Consider the following 19,310-nt stretch of genomic DNA (forward strand, 5'->3'; position numbering starts at 1 on the left):
CTGTGGACAATGTTTTCCTGGTTCTGCTCCTTTCACTCTGCATCAGTTCCTGGAGGTTGTTCCAGTCCCCATGGAATTCTTCCACTTTATTATTCCTCTGAGCACAATAGTATTCCATCACCAACATATACCACAATTTGTTCAGCCATTCCCTAATCGAAGGATATCCCCTCATTTTCCAATTTTTTTGACACCACAAAGAGCTCAGCTTTGAATATTCTTGTACATATCTTTTTCCTTATTATCTCTTTGGAGTACAAACCCAGCTATAGCTAGATCAAAGGGCAGTCTTTTAGTGCCCTTTGGGCATAGTTCCAAATTACCCTCCAATATGGTTGGGTCAATTCACAACTCCACCAGCAATGCATTAATGTCCCAACTTTGCCACACCCTCTCCAGCATTCATTACTTTCCTTTGCTGTCAGGTTAGCCAATCTGCTAGGTGTGAGGTGATACCTCAGAGTTATTTTGATTTGCATTTCTCTGATTATGAGAGATTTAGATCACTTTTTCATGTGCTTATTAATAGTTTTGATTTCTTTAACTGAAAATTTCCTATTCATGTCCCTTGCCCATTTATCAATTGGAGAATGGCTTGATTTTTTTGTACAACTGGATCAGTTCTTTATAAATTTGAGTAATTAGACCTTTGTCAGAGGTTTTTGTAATGAAGATTGTTTCCCAATTTGTTGCTTCCCTTCTAATTTTCAATGTATTAGTTTTGTTTGTATAAAACCTTTTTAATTTGATATAATCAAAATTATTGATTTTACATTTTGTGATTTTTTTCTAGCTCTTGCTTGGTTTTAAAGTCTTTCATTTCCCAAAGATCTGACAAGTATACTATTCTGTGTTTGCCTAATCTGCTTATAGTTTCCTTCTTTATATTCAGGTCATTCACCCATTCTGAGTTTATCTTGGTGTAGGGTGTAAGATGTTGATCCAAACCTAATCTCTCCCATGCTGTCTTTCAATTTTCCCAGCAGTTTTTTTTTTTATCAAAAAGTGGGTTTTGGTTCCAAAAACTGGGATCTTTGGGCTTATCATAGACTGTCTTGCTGAGGTCATTTACTCCTAGTCTATTCCACTGATCTTCCTTTGTGTCTCTTAGACAGTACAAAATTGTTTTGATGACCACTGCTTTATAGTATAGTTTGAGATCTGGGACTGCAAATCCTCCTTCCTTTGCATTTTTTTTTCATGATTTCCCTGGATATCCTTGATATTTTGTTCTTCCAAATGAACTTTGTTATTTTTTTTTCTAATTCAGTAAAAAAGTTTTTTGGTCATTCAATGGGTATGGCATTAAATAATAAATTAATTTGGGCAGGATTGTCATTTTTATTATGTTAGCTCATTCTATCCATCAGCAATCAATGTTTCTCCAATTATTTAGATCTAGTTTTAATTGTGTGGAGAGTGTTTTGTAGTTCTATTCATATAGTTCCTGTGTTTGTCTCGGCAGATAGATTCCTAAGTATTTTATATTGTCTAGGGTGATTTTAAATGGAATTTCTCTTTCCAATTCTTGCTGCTGAGATGTGTTGGAAATATATAGAAATGCTGATGACTTATGCGGGTTTATTTTGTATCCTGTGACTTTGCTTAAGTTGTTGATTATTTTGACTAGCTTTTTGGTTGATTCTCTAGGATTCTTTAAGTAGACCATCATATCATCTGCAAAGAGTGATAGTTTGGTCTCCTCATTGCCAATTTTAATACTTTCAATTTCTTTTTCTTCTCTAATTGCTACCGCTATTGTTTCTAGTACAATGTTAAATAATAGAGGTGATAATGGGCATCCTTGTTTCACTCCTGATCTTATTGGGAAGACTTCTAATTTATCCCCATTGAAGATGATGTTTGCTGATGGTTTTAGATAGATACTGTTTATTATTTTTAGGAAAGGCCCTTCTATTCCTATACTTTCTAGTGTTTTCAATAGGAATGGGTGTTGTATTTTATCAAAGGCTATTTCTGCATCTATTGAGATAATCATGTGATTTTTGTCAGTTTGCTTGTTAATATGGTCAATTATGTGGATAATTTTCCTAATATTGAACCATCCTTGCCTTCCTGGTATGAATCCTACCTGGTCATAGTGAATAATCCTTGTGATGACTTGCTGGAGTCTTTTTGCTAGTATCCTATTTAAGATTTTTGCATCTATATTCATTAGGGAGATTGGTCTATAGTTTTCTTTCTCTGTGACCTGCCTGGTTTTGAGATCAGTACTATATTTGTGTCATAAAATGAATTTGGTAGAACTCCTTTGCTTATTCTCTCAAATAGTTTGTATAATATTGGGGTTAGTTGTTCTTTGAATGTTTGATAGAATTCATTTGTGAATCCATCTAGACCTAGGGATTTTTTCTTAGGGAGCTCTTTGATGGCTTGTTCAATTTCTTTTTCTGATATGGGGTTGTTTAGGTAATCTATTTCTTCCTCTGTTAATCTAGGCAATTTATATTTTTGTAAGTAATCATCCATATCACATAGATTGCCATATTTTTTGCCATATGATTGGGCATAATAGTTTTTAATGATTGCCTTAATTTCCTCTTCATTAGAGGTAAGGTTTCCCTTTTCATCTTGGATACTGTCAATTTGGTTTTCTTCTTTCCTTTTTTAATTAGACTGACCAGTACTTTGTCTATTTTATTTGTTTTTTCAAAGTACCAACTTCTAGTCTTATTTTTAAATCAATAGTTCTTTGACTTTCAATTTTAGTAATTTCTCCTTTGATTTTTAGGATCTTTAATTTAGTCTTCATCTGAGGATTTTTAATTTTTGAATTTTCTAGTTTTTTAATTTGCATGCCCAATTCATTGACTTCTGCTCTCCCTAATTTGTTAATATATGAACTCAAGGATATAAATTTCCCCCTGAGTACTGCTCTGGCTGCATCCCATAGGTTTTGAAAGGATGTCTCATCATTGTCATTTTCTTCAATGAAATTATTAATTGTTTCTCTGATTTGTTCTTTGACTAACTGGTTTTGGAGAATCATATTGTTTAATTTCCAATTAATTTTTGATTTACCTCTCCATGTGCCCTTAATAATTATTATTTTCATTGCATTGTGATCTGAGAAGGTTGCATTTATTATTTCTGCTCTTTTGCACTTGTTTGCAATGATTTTATGCCCTAATATATGGTCAGTCTTTGTGAATGTACCATGTGCTGCTGAAAAGAAGGTTTATTCCTTTTTGTCCCTATTTATTTTTCTCCACATATCTACTAATTCTAATTTTTCTAAGATTTAACTCACTTCTCTTACCTCTTATTTATTTTTTGGTTTGATTTATCTAGTTCAGATAGAGGAAGGTTCAGATCTCCCACTAGTATTGCTTTTCTATCTATTTCATCCTTGAGCTCCACTAGTTTCTCCTTTAGAAATTTGGATGCCATGTCATTTGGTGCATACATGTTGAGCACTGATACTTCCTCATTGTCTATACAGCCTTTTATCAGGATGTAATTACCTTCCTTATCTCTTTTAACTAGATTTATTTTTACTTTGGTTTCATCAGATATCATGATTGCAACTCCTGCCTTCTTTTTAATCAGTTAATGCCCAATAGATTTGGCTCCATCCTCTTACTTTCACTCTATCCACATCTATCTTCCTCGTGTGTCTTTCTTGCAGACAACATTTGGATTCTAATCCACTCTGCTATTCACTTGTGTTTTATGGGTGAGTTCATTCCATTCACATTCAGAGTTATGATTACCAGCTGTGTATTTCCCAGCATTTTAATTTCTACTCCTAGTCCTGCCTTTTCTTCTTTCACTATTTCCTCCAAACCAATGTATGTTTTTAATCAGTCCCCCTAGTTCCCTCCCTTATTTTACTTCCCTTTCTACCACTCTCCCTTCTTATTCCCCCCATTATTCTCTTTGCAGTCTTTTTAAAACTACCCCCAACCCACTCCCTCCCTTTTACAGCTTCCCTCCTCACCAGTCCATTTGTTACCCTTCTACTCCCCTATAGGGCACAAATCTATTCTCTGCCCCAATGGATTGGATTGTTCTTCCCTCTTTGAGTCAATTTCAATGCATGTAAGAGTTGATTATTTCCTGTCTCCAACCTCTTTACCCTTCCAGTGTATTGATGTTCTTCCCCCTCCCACCATGAGCTTCTTTGCGACATATAAATTTACCCCCTTTTGTTTCTTTCCCCATTTCTTTTAGTATTAACCTCTTTTTTAGCTCTAGTTGTATATATATGTATATATATGCACACATATATACACATGCATATGTATTTATGCATACATATATCTATATATCCACAGAGCAGAACCTGCCTGAATCACAATGTGGCTTCAGACCAGATTGTAGCACCATCGACATGGTCTTCATGGTGAAGCAAATGCAGGAAAAATGCCTCGAGCAGAACCTGAGTCTCTACATTGTCTTCATAGATCTGACAAAGGCTTTTGACACAGTGAACAGGGACGAATTGTGGGCAATACTTAGCAAGCTCGGTTGCCCAGAAAAATTTGTCAAACTGATCCAGCTCTTTCATGTCGACATGACAGGGGAAGTCCTATCTGGTGGAGAGACTTCTGATAACTTCAACATCTCCAGTGGTGTGAAACAAGGCTGTGTCTGCACTCTGGTACTATTCAACCTATTTTTCACCCAGGTATTACGACATGCTGTGATGGATCTAGACCTGGGCATCTACATCAAATACCGACTGGATGGCTCACTATTCGACCTTCGCCACCTGACTGCAAAAACAAAGACAACAGAGAGACTCATCCTGGAAGCTCTCTTCGCAGATGACTGCTCTCATGGCCCACCAAGAAAATCATCTTCAAAACATTGTGGACAGGTTCTCCACCGCAACAAAACTGTTTGGCCTGACTATCAGCCTCAGCAAAACTGAGGTGCTGTTCCAACCTGCACCAGGGAGGCCAACTAACCAGCCGTGCATTACAATCGATGGCACACAGCTTTCTAACGTCAACACTTTCAAGTACTTGGGCAGCACCATTGCCAACGACAGGTCCCTAGACTACGAGATTAATGCCAGGATCCAAAAGGCCAGCCAGGCACTCGGGCGGCTGCGCTCCAAAGTCCTCCAACACAGCGGTGTAAGCACTGCGACGAAGCTCAAAGTGTACAACGCAGTGGTCCTCAGCTTGCTCCTATATGGTTGTGAGACATGGACACTGTACCGGAAGCACATGAAACAGCTGGAGCAATTCCACCAGCACTCTCTCTGGTCAATCATGAGGATCCAATGGCAGGACCGTATCACCCGATGGCAGGACTGTATCACCAACCAGGAAGTCCTCAACAGAGCCAACTCCACCAGCATCGAAGTAATGGTCCTCAAAATCCAGCTACGATGGTCTGGACAATTCATCCACATGGACCCACAGCGAATACCAAGACAGGTATTCTATGGTAAACTGTCAGCTGGACTCAGGAAACAAGGCCGACCAAAGAAAAGATTCAAGGATGAGCTAAAGTCCAACTTGAAGTGGGCTGGCATTACACCAAAGCAACTAGAACTTGCTGCCTCTGACAGAAGCAGCTGGCGTACCTACATTAACCATGCCACCCCCACCTTTGAAGATGAATGACGTCGACATCTTGCCGATGTGTGTGAATGCCGACACCAGTCCACAACCGCATCTCCCGTAACAACTGGCGTCCATGCCCCATATTCCACAAAGTTTGCACCTCAGTCTTTGGACTTCAAAGCCACATGAGGGTACATCAATAGATGATAATGCAAAAAGACAATTGTCATTCTCAGTCACCGAGAGACTACCATTATCTATATACCTATTTATGTCTTGTTATTTCATCCTATACAGTATGTCACTGTTTCCTCTAAGTGTAATTCTTCTAGCTACCCCAGTGATAACAATAGTCTTTAAGAGTTAACAATGACCTCTTTTCTTTTAGGGATACCTATCATTTTAACTTACTGAGTCTCTTAAAAATTTTTTTGTTTTTCTTCTTTCCCCTCTTTTTTAATTACCTTTTGATGGTTCTCTTGAGTTCTGTGCTTGGACATGAAATTTTCTGTTCTGGTCTGGTCTTTTCTTTACAAATTCTTGGAATTCTTCTATTTTGTTGAATGACCATACTTTCCCCTGTAAGAATATAGTCAGTTTTGCTGGATAGTTGATTCTTGGTTGTAGACCTAGTTCCCTTGCTTTCCAGAATATCATATTCCATGCCTTTCAGTCCTTCAGTGTAGATGCAGCCAGATCCTGTGTTATCCTCACTATGGTTCCATGGCATCTGAATGACTTTTTCTTGTCAGCTTGTAATATTTTTTCTTTGGTCTGATAGTTCTTGAATTTGGCTACAACATTCCTGGGTGTTGTCAGTTGGGGATTAAGAACAGGAGGTGATCTGTGGGTTATTTCAATATCTACTTTCCCCTCTTGTTCTATAATATCAGGGCAGTTTTCTTGAATAATTTCCTGTAGTATTATGTCCAGGCTTTTTCTTTTTCCATGGTCTTCTGGTAGACCAAGGATTCTTAAATTGTCTCTCCTCGAATGATATTCTAAATTTTCTGTTTTGTGAGTGAGATGTTTCATATTTTCCTAATTTTTTTATTCTTTTGGTTTTGTTTTATAGTGTCCTGCTGTCTTGTAAGGTCACTCAATTCTAGTTGTTGTATTCTGGTTCTTAAAGACTGGATTTCATCCCTGGCTTTTTGGTCATCCTTCTCCTTCTGGTCTGATTTTCTTTGGAGACTTTCTTTCATCCTTTTTGCCTCATATTTCATCTCCTTTGCCTCATTTTCAAGCTTGTTGATTTTGGCTTTCAAGACACTATTTTCTGTTTCCAGATGACTTATCTTAGTTTTTAAGTTCTTTTCCCAATTTTCTTCAGCCTCTCAATTGTGTTTTGAATTCCATTTTGAGTTCTTCCAAAGCCTGTATCCAATTTGCTGGGATTTCTGATTTTTCCTTTGCTGATTCCCCCCCACCCCCGTTTCATATTCTCTTTGCTCGTTACCTGAACAGAAGCTGCCTATTGTTATTTCTTTCTTCTTTTTCTGTTGTTTGCTCATATTTGCCCCTTTTTTTGCTCCTCATTTGTCTGTGTGCTTGCTCCTCTCATTTTTTTTTGGTTTGGGGGGTTTCTGTCAGTCTCCCCTCTTGGAGCTTTGCCAGAAGGTCTCTCCCTGCAGTCTGTCGGGGAGGGGTGTTATAATTTGTGCTTCCCTGTCCTCTGGAGGCTTTTGATTGGATTAAATTAAAATCCAGAAGTCTATGAGGGCGGGTTGTTGGAGATTGGGCTTCCCTGACCTCTGAAGACTTTTGATAGGATTAAGTTCAGCTGGGATGGGCTGGATGTGCCCTCAGGCCAAAACCTCATGGAAGGCTAGATCAATATGGAGGGTCTTCACAGCTCTGTCTATGCTGCTAGCTCTGCCCTCCCTCTCCAGCTCTTTCTCCTCCACCTTTGTTCAATGCTCTGAGCCCTGCACAGTCCTGCCTGCAATGTACAACCTCCAGACCAGTGCCTTTGCCCACCCAGAGGTTCCCCCTGTCTCTACAGGCTTAGTGCTCTAAGTTTGTGTGTGTGTGTGTGGGGGGGGTCCTGGGACATTCCTTCTGCCTTCTCCTTAAACTCAAGTGTTCTCGGATTCTGGCTTTTGGGGGGTACAACTTTTGGATTGAGTCCAGAAGGAGGGTTCCTTGGCTTTGTATTGTTGTTAGATTTGATTTTCAGTCTCCTAGGAGCAGTCAGTTTGTGATCGGTAAGGAAGAGTTTTCAGAGGTCTGAACTTCTGCTGCTTCTGAGCCACCATCTTGCCTCCCTACAGTTAAATTTGAAAAGCAGGATGGAATGGAATTCTTATCAACTGGAAAAAAAACTACCATGGATTCAAAAGACAGACTTGAAGCCAATGTTCTAAGGGTCAAAGCAACTGCTGTGATTTAGGTTCATGTTCCATTGCAGTTGAGAATACAACCTATGATATAGACTTCATTGGGAATGGATAAAAACAAAGAGAATTAACTGAGTTACAGATGCACCTGGCAAAGAGTAGCAAAGAAATGAACACTGAGTCAGTAGTTATAAACACCTTAGCTACAAAGCCAGGAACACATGTTTGTGTTGTGGGACAAAATGTAGACACACATCCTACTAGTGATGCAGGGGGACATGCCAACTTATTCCCAGAAGAAAATAATTTCTTAGAGAGAATGATTCCTATCTTTACACAATCAAATGAGAATGAAGATAAACATGAACCTTAGACTAGTGGTAGAGTAGGATCTGTGATTGTTAACGGTATAGCAGATCTGCATAACCCCATACCATCAAGTTTACCAATTAAAAATGAGATTCTAAAGCTTAGTACTGAGAAACAACCTGAAACTGATTTGAAAAACACAGAAGCTGGTGACATAGCCTTAGATCAAAATGCAAAGCCAGAGTTATCAACATCTGAGAAAAGTTTACATGGCATTGAGCAAAATCCAAAGAACATAGTGATTGGATTCAATGATTCAGATTCAGATACTGAATCAGAAGGAATACCAGAAGGTGTGATAATAATGGATGAAGATGATTTAGAACAAATGCCTTATCAGTTTTATAAGCTTTATGAAGAGGTAGACGAAGAAGGGGATGTGTGAAATACAAGTGAGAAGATAGAATACCTGGAACCAGTGCAAACAAAATCCTACCAAGACTATGATGAGGGATTATTCCTTGGGCACAGAACAAGTTGTATACCATTAGAAGAAATTTATGCAAGTTTAGGGGTTGATAATGGAGATGATTTTATAGATACATTGAATTACATGGATTGTGCAGATACAGATTTTGGATAGGAAGGAGAATATCAAGAAACACATTGAGAAATGGAGGAGGAGATATAGATACTCAATTTCATTTCTATTCTCCAACTTCTAAAACATGACAAGTACCATTCATGCTGAAACAGTGAAACCAAGATTTGTTGGAGTTCCATAGGGTAACATACTACACAAAACCTTATGTGAATGAAGACTAGTCTTGGATAGCATAAGAAAAAAGTTATTCTAGCAAAAAGAGAACAAGTAACTCAACAAGAGACCTTTGTGTTGTTTTTTTTTTTTGACAGAGCCTGGACTTGAATTACTCAAGCAGAGATTATCTGACTGAAGAAAGAAGAAAAGAGGCTGTCTCTGAGTCACCGCTGGGGCCAGACTGACATTTCCCACACCCTCCTAAATCTCCCTGTAGATTAGGGACAACCTCATCCCTCTTACCTCAGTTTCAATCCTCATCCTGTTGTTCCCAAAAAACCCCTTTACCTGAGAATAGAAGAGTGAAGAATATTTCTCTGAAATCTCATAGTTCCCCTAAGTTACTTAGAAGGTGGCTGACTAAGACCGGGGGAGGGGAAAGGGAGGCAAAAGGGTTGGTTGAAACCTGGGAGGTGAAGGGAAGAAGAGGGTAGGGAACATCTTGACTTATTAGCCACTGGTGATCAATAGGCAGCTCCAGAGTAATCCCCTTTAGCAGTATCTCTCTAGCATTATCTCTCATCTATCTCCATTGTAACTAGGTACCCTCAGGTGTCCCCTAGTAGCGGCTCTCTAGTCACAAGCCAGAGTACCCAGTTAAAACAACCAGACATAGTTCCAAACAGATTATTTATTTTATTGCAACCCTTAGTCAAGGAGACCAGATAAAACACCCCAGAGGGCATGATTCCGTCAATAAGAAAAGCCTTTCAATTTGGATCTAAGCCCAAAGGATGCTAAAACACTGTCTGCCCTTTGATCCAGCCATAGCACTGCTGATTTTGTACCCCAAAGAGATAATAAGGAAAAAGATCTGTACAATAATATTCATAACTGAATTCTTTGTGGTGGCAAAAAAATTGGAAAATGAGGGAATGCCCTTCAATTGGAGAATGGCTGAACAAATTGTGATATATGTTGGTTATGGAATACTATTGTGCTCAAAGGAATGATGAACTGGAGGAACTCCATGTGAACTGGAACAACCTCCAGGAACTGATGCAGAGTGAAAGGAGCAGAACCAGGAAAACATTGTACCCAGAGACCATATGTAATGGACTTCTCCATTAATGTCAATACAATAATCCAGAACAACTTGGAGGAATCTATGAGAAAAAAACATTATCCACATTCAGAAGAAATATTGTGGGAGTAGAAACACTGAAGAAAAACAACTTCTTGAATACATGAGTCGAGGGGATATGGCTGGGGATGTTGACTCTTAATGAACATCCTAATGCAAACAGCAACAACATGGAAATAGGTTCTGATCAAGGACACATGTAATACCCAATGAAATTGCACGTCAGCTTCGGGAATGGTGGGGGGAGGGGATGGAGAGAAATAATATGATTCTTATAACCAAGGAATAATGTTCTAAATTAACTAAATAAATTAATTTTAAAACAAAACAAAACAAACAAACAAAAAAGGAAAAGCCTTTGATGAAGTATAATGCTGATTTATGCCCCAAATATACAAAGTCTGGACAGAGGGGGATTTTTCTAAAAACATAAATAAAAACAAAAACAACTATCCATTTTAAACCAAAAGCAACATTCTAAGCAATGAGGAAACACTAGGATCTGTAATAGAGGGTTAATCTGGTTGTAAAGAGAGAGAGGGAGAAAGAGTGGAGACTTCCCTTTCTTGGGGTTCAGGAGGAATAACTAATATTTAATTTGGCCAAGGGAGAGAAAGGGTAAGTGAGTCTGTAGTTCCTCTTTTCAGCCTCCTCTCAGTTATGGCTCCCCACCCAAATGGACCCTTTACTTCCTTCTATTGCTATTATATATAAGAGCTTCTCCCCCCACAGCTAGAACGTTTTCCCCACTCACACTGCATTCAATTGGGAGAAAACAACAAACTTTATTCTGGGTGATCAATCAGGAATGACACAGGGAAATGGCTGTAAGAAAGGGTCTATGAGGAAAGAGGGAAAGGTATTCCTAACTGGCTATACCTTCCTCCCCCCTCAAGTTGGGGAACCCAGGCCTGGACAGCTTTGAGCCCCCTGAGAGATGTAAAAATGGAGATTTGAACCCTGGACTTCAATTCCCAGGAGTCCTTGGCCACTTCCCAAAATGCCTTGTAACCTCACCTGGTCCTAGAGTGAGATGCGGTATTTAAACTGACTGTATCCATCTAGGCTCTCTCTTCCTATTTCTGCTTCCTAGCACACGCAGCTCTCTACCTATTAGGCAAGATGTGAGTGGTTGTGAATGGACTCTCTGGGCCTAGACACGTGCTTTCTCATTTTGTATTTTCTTTAATTCTTAATCTTTAATAAATCTCTAAAAAATATAATACTTCTAGCAGAGAAAGTAATTTTAACTGCTACAGTTATGGCTTACCACATCGGAAAGACAAAATACCCCCAATCTTCTGATTCTTTTTTCTACTGTTACTAAGTTCAGCTATTCATAGGTACTGCCTAGAATTTTTTTTTTAAGCCACGTTTCTCTGGCCAAGGACTTTTACCCTTGCAAAGCTGTTGCTGATTCAGCTCATTCCAGACATTAGATAGCTCACAGGCTCCTGGTCCTGGCCCTGCCTGCCTGTGTTCCTGCCTGCAGCCATCCACTCCAGACCTGTTTGCTGTTTGACCCAGATTGCCACTCACCTGGCCCCAGCCCAGGACCACCCTGCTGCCTACATTCCAGACCCAGATGAACCGCCTAGCCCAGCAATTCTGGCTTACCACCCCAGGCCCAGGACTCACTTCCACTGGCTGGTAAAAAATGGGGTGATGAATTTTTCCTTGGGCTATGATTAGCCTCCATGTGAACTGGGGGCAGTGGATAACAGGAGGGGAGAAAGAAAGGGAAAGAACATAGAAGCTTTTCAAAACAGGAACTTACAAGCATGGGATATTTAAAAGGATATCTTTTGACTGTATTGGTGCTTTCATTTATATCACATGATATTCAGGGGAAAAATTCAGCTCCCTGCAACTCTTTAGCCAACTTAGGGGAGGCAGCTGGGTGGCTCAGTAGATTGAGAGCCAGGCCTAGAGATGGGAGGTCCTCAGTTGAAATCTGGCCTCAGATACTTCCCAGCTGTGTGGCCCTGGACAGATCATTTAACCCCCATTCCCTACCCATTACCAATCTCCTGCCTTCTGACAAGAGGCATCTAAATGGATAAAAAAAAAACAAAAAAACAAGGAACTTTAAAGAGACTGGAGGTTATATTTTTAAGACATTTCAGACTCCATGTTTTATAAAAAATCTCTGTATTCTATTGCATTTTACTGATTGTTTTGTTTAAGGTTTAACTTTGTAATTTTAAGTTCCTATATTATTACACTCAATACTATTCTGAAATACTGAATCATTTTAATGTACTGGGTTTTAACTACTGTTAAATTCTGTTGTTTTTCCCCTATAACTATGCTGAACAAACATTATTGAGTAAGCTCATATAAAAACAGCCTTTTCTATTTTTGACTTTGTAAATTGTCACATAGAGGATAGATGGACTCCATCAGAAAATTGTTATAACAACCTTTGGAAAATTTAATGTGCTAAATATCTCAATTGATTTTAAGGGTTCTTTAGACATGGTTTTTACAATTTTTCTTAACAATCTCTGGTCATTTTGCCTGCCCCTAACACGAGGTAAGACCTATTCTAGTAGCTGAAGTGAAATACAATTATAATCCCCAACCTCCTGCATTTCTAAAAATGTGAATGGAAGCTGGGCAGTTAATCCCAGGGCATGTACCCCTAGAAGCCTCCCAAAGGGAAAAAGGGGAGCACCTCTCATTTATACTCTTCAGCTCATTTTACTTCTACCAGAATGACATCTAGAATTCTTGATGTGCTAAACCCCAAATAAGTTTTACTTTGTTTAAAAATATGTTTATCAAGGTTGAAAGATTTGTTATGTTTGTAAAAATTGTGAAAAATATCCCTCAGTTCATAGGCTTTTAAAAATGCCATACATCAACTCGTGTAAAAATGATAGTGTGTTTGTTTGTTATTGTAATTAACTGGGCTATTGAGAATTTTGAGGATACTGATATCTACATATTTGTACTACTCTTCTTTAAAAATGAAAAATGTTACCTTGTAAAATTTGTTTGCTTACACTCACAGTGGATCATGGCTAGATATGAAGAGGAAATGGATCTCATTTTTGGTGGGAAAGCCTTGTATTCTATATTTTCTTAGCTGACACAGTGTATCAATGATTATAAGATATATTTTTGAATTTTTAAGAAATTATTTTATTATATTTTTTCTTGCATGTGCAATATACTATTTCAGTTTTTTTAAAATTTTCTCTCCTTTTTATATTTGAAGCACATGTCACCAGTATTAAAATTTTCTTTAACTTTTTGATTTTTCAGTACTATAAGTTTAAAATACATTTGCTATAATACTAATGCATGCCCCCCCAAAAGCTTGAGATTATAAAAATGATGTCACTAATTGTTTTAAAAAATTATGGGACTTTGCTTAATGATTCTGTCTGATTCCAGGACAAGATATACACAAAAGAGCCATTGCATAGGGCCAAAGATAAGCCAATCCAGGACAGATTGATGCACTTCCAAGCCAATATAAAGGACTTGAACCTAGTGTGAAGACTCATGCTTGCTATGTTTAACATACATTATGACATAGGCCTTCCTTGTATCCACACTCTTTGTAAAAGTATTTACAGACAAGTATCCCAAACTTGGTTCCAAACCTGGCTCCTATAATCTAGTCCCTTTTCTGTTTTTCATACTATGGCAACTTTCTGTACTCCTGGCTACTGACTGGGTAAATGCATCATTGCTTAGATCATTTTAATTGGGCCTTGATTCAAGGACCTGTTATAGATTTACTTTTCCTTTACTTGGAATTTTTACACATAAGACTTTGATAGTCTATATTTTTATCCAGAAATTTTCTTTTTATTTGGATTTTTCTTATGTCTTTTTAATTTCTCTTGCCAATTGATTCATATACCTCATAACTCAGCCATGAATCCCTAAGTGATCCTGTGTTTTTCAATCACCCTCTTCATGGGGAAATGTAAAAATATTATTATTTTAAATTGCAAAGTTTAAATTGCTTTTAAGAAGAATTTCAGGTAAAGAAACATGATACCTCTATGAATCCAGAAACTGAACTGTTTGGAGAAGACACCATGAAGATGCCTCCAGACCACAAGCTGCACAAGAAGATCAAGAATGAACTTTGGGTGTGGTTGATTGAATATTTATTTATATGTATACTTTCATGCCAAAGGGGACTGCCCCCTAACTGGCTTTTTGCCAATGTGCCCAGCAGTTATTGGTTTTGTTCTTTTTTCCTCTTATCCTCAAATTATTGTAATATTTAAGTTCATTGTGTTTTCATGATCCTTTTGGGGAAAATCTTTCCCAACAAAAATCATACAGGGAAATGTAAAAATGGAGATTTGAACCCCGGACTTCAATTCCCAAGAGTCCTTGGCCACTTCCCAAAATGCTTTGGAACTTCACCTGGTCCAAGAGTGAGATGGGGTATTTAAACTGACTGTATCCTCCTTGGCTCTCTCTTCCTACTTCCGCTTCTTAGCACACGCGGCTCTTGACCTATTAGGCAAGATGTGAGTGGTTGTGAATGGGCTCTCTGGGCCTAGACACATGTTTTCTCATTTTGTATTTTCTTTAATTCTTAATCTTTAATAAACCTCTAAAAATATAATACTTCTAGCAGAGAAAGTAATTTTAACTGATACAGTTAGTCAGGCTTGATTGGCCCTGGTCTTGGTCCCAACTGAACAGAGTTCAGGGCACTAGAAGCTGTGGGGTGATCTTGTCAGCTGCTTTGTTTTTTCTCAGGCTGGTTACTTTCAGTTGGGAAATCAGTGGGCGATGGTGTTCAGTCACCAAGAGAAAGATTTGGATCTAGTCTTAACAAGACCTTCTTCTTTGGCTGTCTCAAGGCTGAGAGAGTTAACTGCCCCTCAGTCAGAACCTTTTCCTTCTTAAGATTCCAGATCTCCTGGGTCCCCTCCCCCATGGAGGAGAGAAGACTTAGCATCCCCTCAGCCTGTCACTCTTCCTTGAATTCAGACCTCTGTCATGGATCTCTCCTACAAAGCTCAAAAATAAAGCAAAGTACTAGAAACACTAGCAGTAGCAATTAGAGAAGATAAAGAAATTGAAGGCATCAGAATAGGCAAGGAGGAGACCAAGTTATCACTCTTTGCGGATGACATGATGGTCTACTTAAAGAATCCTAGAGATTCAACCAAAAAGCTAATTGAAATAATCAACAACTTTAGCAAAGTTGCAGGATACAAAATAAACCCACATAAATCATCAGCTTTTCTATATATCTCCAACACAGCTCAGCAGCAAGAACTAGAAAGAGAAATCCCATTCAAAATCACCTTAGACAAAATAAAATACCTAGGAATCTATCTCCCAAGACAAACACAGGAACTATATGAACACAACTACAAAACACTCGCCACACAACTAAAACTAGACTTGAACAATTGGAAAAACATTAACTGCTCATGGATAGGACGAGCCAATATAATAAAAATGACCATCCTACCCAAACTTATTTATCTATTTAGTGCCATACCCATTGAACTACCAAAATACTTCTTCACTGATTTAGAAAAAACCATAACAAAGTTCATTTGGAAGAACAAAAGATCAAGGATATCCAGGGAAATAATGAAAAAAAACACATATGATGGGGGCCTTGCAGTCCCAGACCTCAAACTATATTACAAAGCAGCAGTCATCAAAACAACTTGGTACTGGCTAAGAAACAGAAAGGAAGATCAGTGGAATAGACTGGGGGAAAACGACCTCAGCAAGACAGTATACGATAAACCCAAAGATCCCAGCTTTTGGGACAAAAATCCACTATTCGATAAAAACTGCTGGGAAAATTGGAAGACAGTGTGGGAGAGACTAGGAATAGATCAACACCTCACACCCTACACCAAGATAAATTCAAAATGGGTGAGTGACTTAAACATAAAGAAGGATACCATAAGTAAATTGGGTAAACACAGAATAGTATACATGTCAGACCTTTGGGAGGGGAAAGGCTTTAAAACCAAGCAAGATATAGAAAGAATCACAAAATGTAAAATAAATAATTTTGACTACATCAAACTAAAAAGCTTTTGTACAAACAAAACCAATATAACTAAAATCAGAAGGGAAACAACAAATTGGGAAAAAATCTTCATAGAAACCTCTGACAAAGGTTTAATTACTCATATTTATAATGAGCTAAATCAATTGTACAAAAAATCAAGCCATTCTCCAATTGATAAATGGGCAAGGGAAATGGATAGGCAGTTCTCAGATAAAGAAATCAAAACTATTAACAAGCACATGAAGAAGTGTTCTACATCTCTTATAATCAGAGAGATGCAAATCAAAACAACTCTGAGGTATCACCTCACACCTAGCAGATTGGCTAACATAACAGCAAAGGAAAGTAATGAATGCTGGAGGGGATGTGGCAAAGTAGGGACATTAATTCATTGCTGGTGGAGTTGTGAACTGATCCAACCATTCTGGAGGGCAATTTGGAACTATGCCCAAAGGGCGACAAAAGAATATCTACCCTTTGACCCAGCCATAGCACTGCTGGGTCTGTACCCCAAAGAGATAATGGACACAAAGACTTGTACAAAAATATTCATAGCTGCGCTCTTTGTGGTGGCCCAAAACTGGAAAACGAGGGGATGCCCATCAATTGGGGAATGGCTGAACAAACTGTGGTATATGTTGGTGATGGAATACTATTGTGCTCAAAGGAATAATGAAGTGGAGAAGTTCCATGGAGACTGGAACAACCTCCAGGAAGTGATGCAGAGCGAGAGGAGCAGAACCAGGAGAACATTGTACACAGAGACTAATACACTGTGGTATCATCGAACGTAATGGACTTCTCCATTAGTGGCGGTGTAATGTCCCTGAACAATCTGCAGGGATCCAGGAGAAAAAAAAAACACCATTCATAAGCAAAGGATAAACTATGGGAGTGGAAACACCGAGAAAAAGCAACTGCCTGAATACAGAGGTTGAGGGGACATGACAGAGGATAGACTTTAAATGAACACTCTAATGCAAATACTATCAACAAAGCAATGGGTTCAAATCAAGAAAACATCTAATGCCCAGTGGACTTACGCGTCGGCTATGGGGGGTGGGGGGGAGGAAAAGAAAATGATCTATGTCTTTAACGAATAATGCTTGGAAATGATCAAATAAAATATATTTTAAAAAAAAAATAAAGCAAGGCTCTCACCTTTTCCCATTGTGTTTGGGAATTGCTCTAGAAGTGCTAACAATAGCCATTATTTAAAGGAAAGCAATTGAAAGTAGAAAGATCAGCAAAGAGAAGATAGAACTATGCCTGAAAATCCTAGAGAATTAGCAAAAGTATTAATTGAAAAAAATAATTTCCAAGGCAACCGTGTGGCTTACTGGATAGACAGTCAGGCTTGGAGATGAGAAGCCTTGGACTCAAATGTGGCCTCAGATACTTCCTAGTTGTGTCACTTAATTCCAATTGCCTAACCTTACCATTCTTCTGCCTTGGAATCTATACTTAGTATCTATTCTAAAACAGAAGGTAAGGGCTTAAAAAACAAAACAAAAACAAAAAGGGAGCTCACACTCTAATGGGAGAAACAACATGTAGATACTATGTATAAAATAAGATATATACAGATATATACAGCCTCAGAAGGAAGTTGCCAATATTTTTTTTAAACCTTTACCTTCTGTCTTGGAGTCAATACTGTGTATTGGCTCCAAGGCAGAAGACTGGTAAGGGTAGGCAATGGGGGTCAAGTGACTTGCCCAGGGTCACACAGCTGGGAAGTGTCTGAGGCCAGATTTGAACCTAGGACCTCCCATCTCTAGGCCTGGTTCTCAATCCACTGAGCTACCTAGCTGCCCCCAGAAGTTGCCAATATTAAGGAGTACTAGGAAAGACTTCTTGCAGAAGGCAAAACTTCATCTGAGACTGGAAGGAAGCTAGGGGGCATTGATGAGAAGGGAGAGTAAACTAGGCATCCCGGGGGGCACAGCTGATGAAAATGCTAAGAGTAGATGGAGTTCTGTGAGTGCAGAACATCAAAGTGGTCAGTGTCACTGGGCTATATATAGTATGTAGAAGGGGCTAAGATGTAAGAGGACTGGAAAGACCCAAGGGATGAAGGCTTTAAAAGCCAAACAGGGGATGTGATCTGGGTCTGATAGATTAATAACTTGGAGTTCATTTAATGGGGGCTACAATGATATGGAGGATATGACTTGCCTTTTAAGAAGATCCATTTGACAGCTGGGTAGAATAGGATTTGAGTGGGAAGGGACTTGAAGCAGAAGACCATCAGGCTATGAAAAGAGTCTGAGCATAAGGGAATGGGGTCCTGTACCAAGATGGTGCTGTGACAGAGGAATCAGTGCTGTCTCTAAGGGACTTGGTGAAGGCAGGACTTGAGGACTGATTGGGTTGGGGAATGGGGTGGGGGATGAGATTTAGGGAGGAGGTGAGGATGGCATATACCTTCCAAATCAGGGTGACTGGGACAGTGATGGGGAAGTTTGGAAGGGGAGGTTTGGGGTCTAAAGATAATGTGTTCAGTTCAGACAGGTGGGATTTTTAAGATGTCTACAGGACATCAGTTCAAGATGTCCAGTAGATAGTTGGAAATGGGATGTAGTGTCCTCTCTTGGTGGCTATGAGACCTTGGGTCAGTTACATAATTTCTCCAGACCTTAGTTTCCTCATCTATAAAATGAGCACATGGTGCCAGGCACACAGTAGGTGATTAATAAATGTGCATTGATTGATTGATTGATTTCCTGAGCACGAGTTATAAAATGCTATCTGTCTGTGATTCATATCAGCAAAGGAGCCTCAGAATAATGAAATCTTAGTCTCAGCAATTCTTGATCTGTCTTGACCCAGTTTCTCTACCAAGGGATCCTTAGGGTTCATGTGTTGTGGAATAGCAATTAGAGCTAATGACCAAAAGAGGGAGACATAATCTCATTGTTTCACTAGTCTGAAACAAACTGTAGAGATGTGAATTATTTCTTCAACTTTAATCAATCGATCAACTTTATAAAGTGCCTACTATGTGTCAGGCACCATGCAAAGTAATAGTGATTCAAAAAGAGGCAAAAGACATCCTTTTATGTTTTTTATTCTTTAATTAATATTTTGGTAGAAACAACTTATTTCATTGATATGATGATCAACTGGGGCCATAATGTTTGTTTTAATAAATATTTGTTCAGTTGGCAGCTGTGTTGTATAGTGGATAGAGCTC

The sequence above is a fragment of the Monodelphis domestica genome, chromosome 6, assembly GCF_027887165.1.
Source record: "Monodelphis domestica isolate mMonDom1 chromosome 6, mMonDom1.pri, whole genome shotgun sequence".
In the NCBI taxonomy this organism is placed as follows: domain Eukaryota; kingdom Metazoa; phylum Chordata; class Mammalia; order Didelphimorphia; family Didelphidae; genus Monodelphis; species Monodelphis domestica.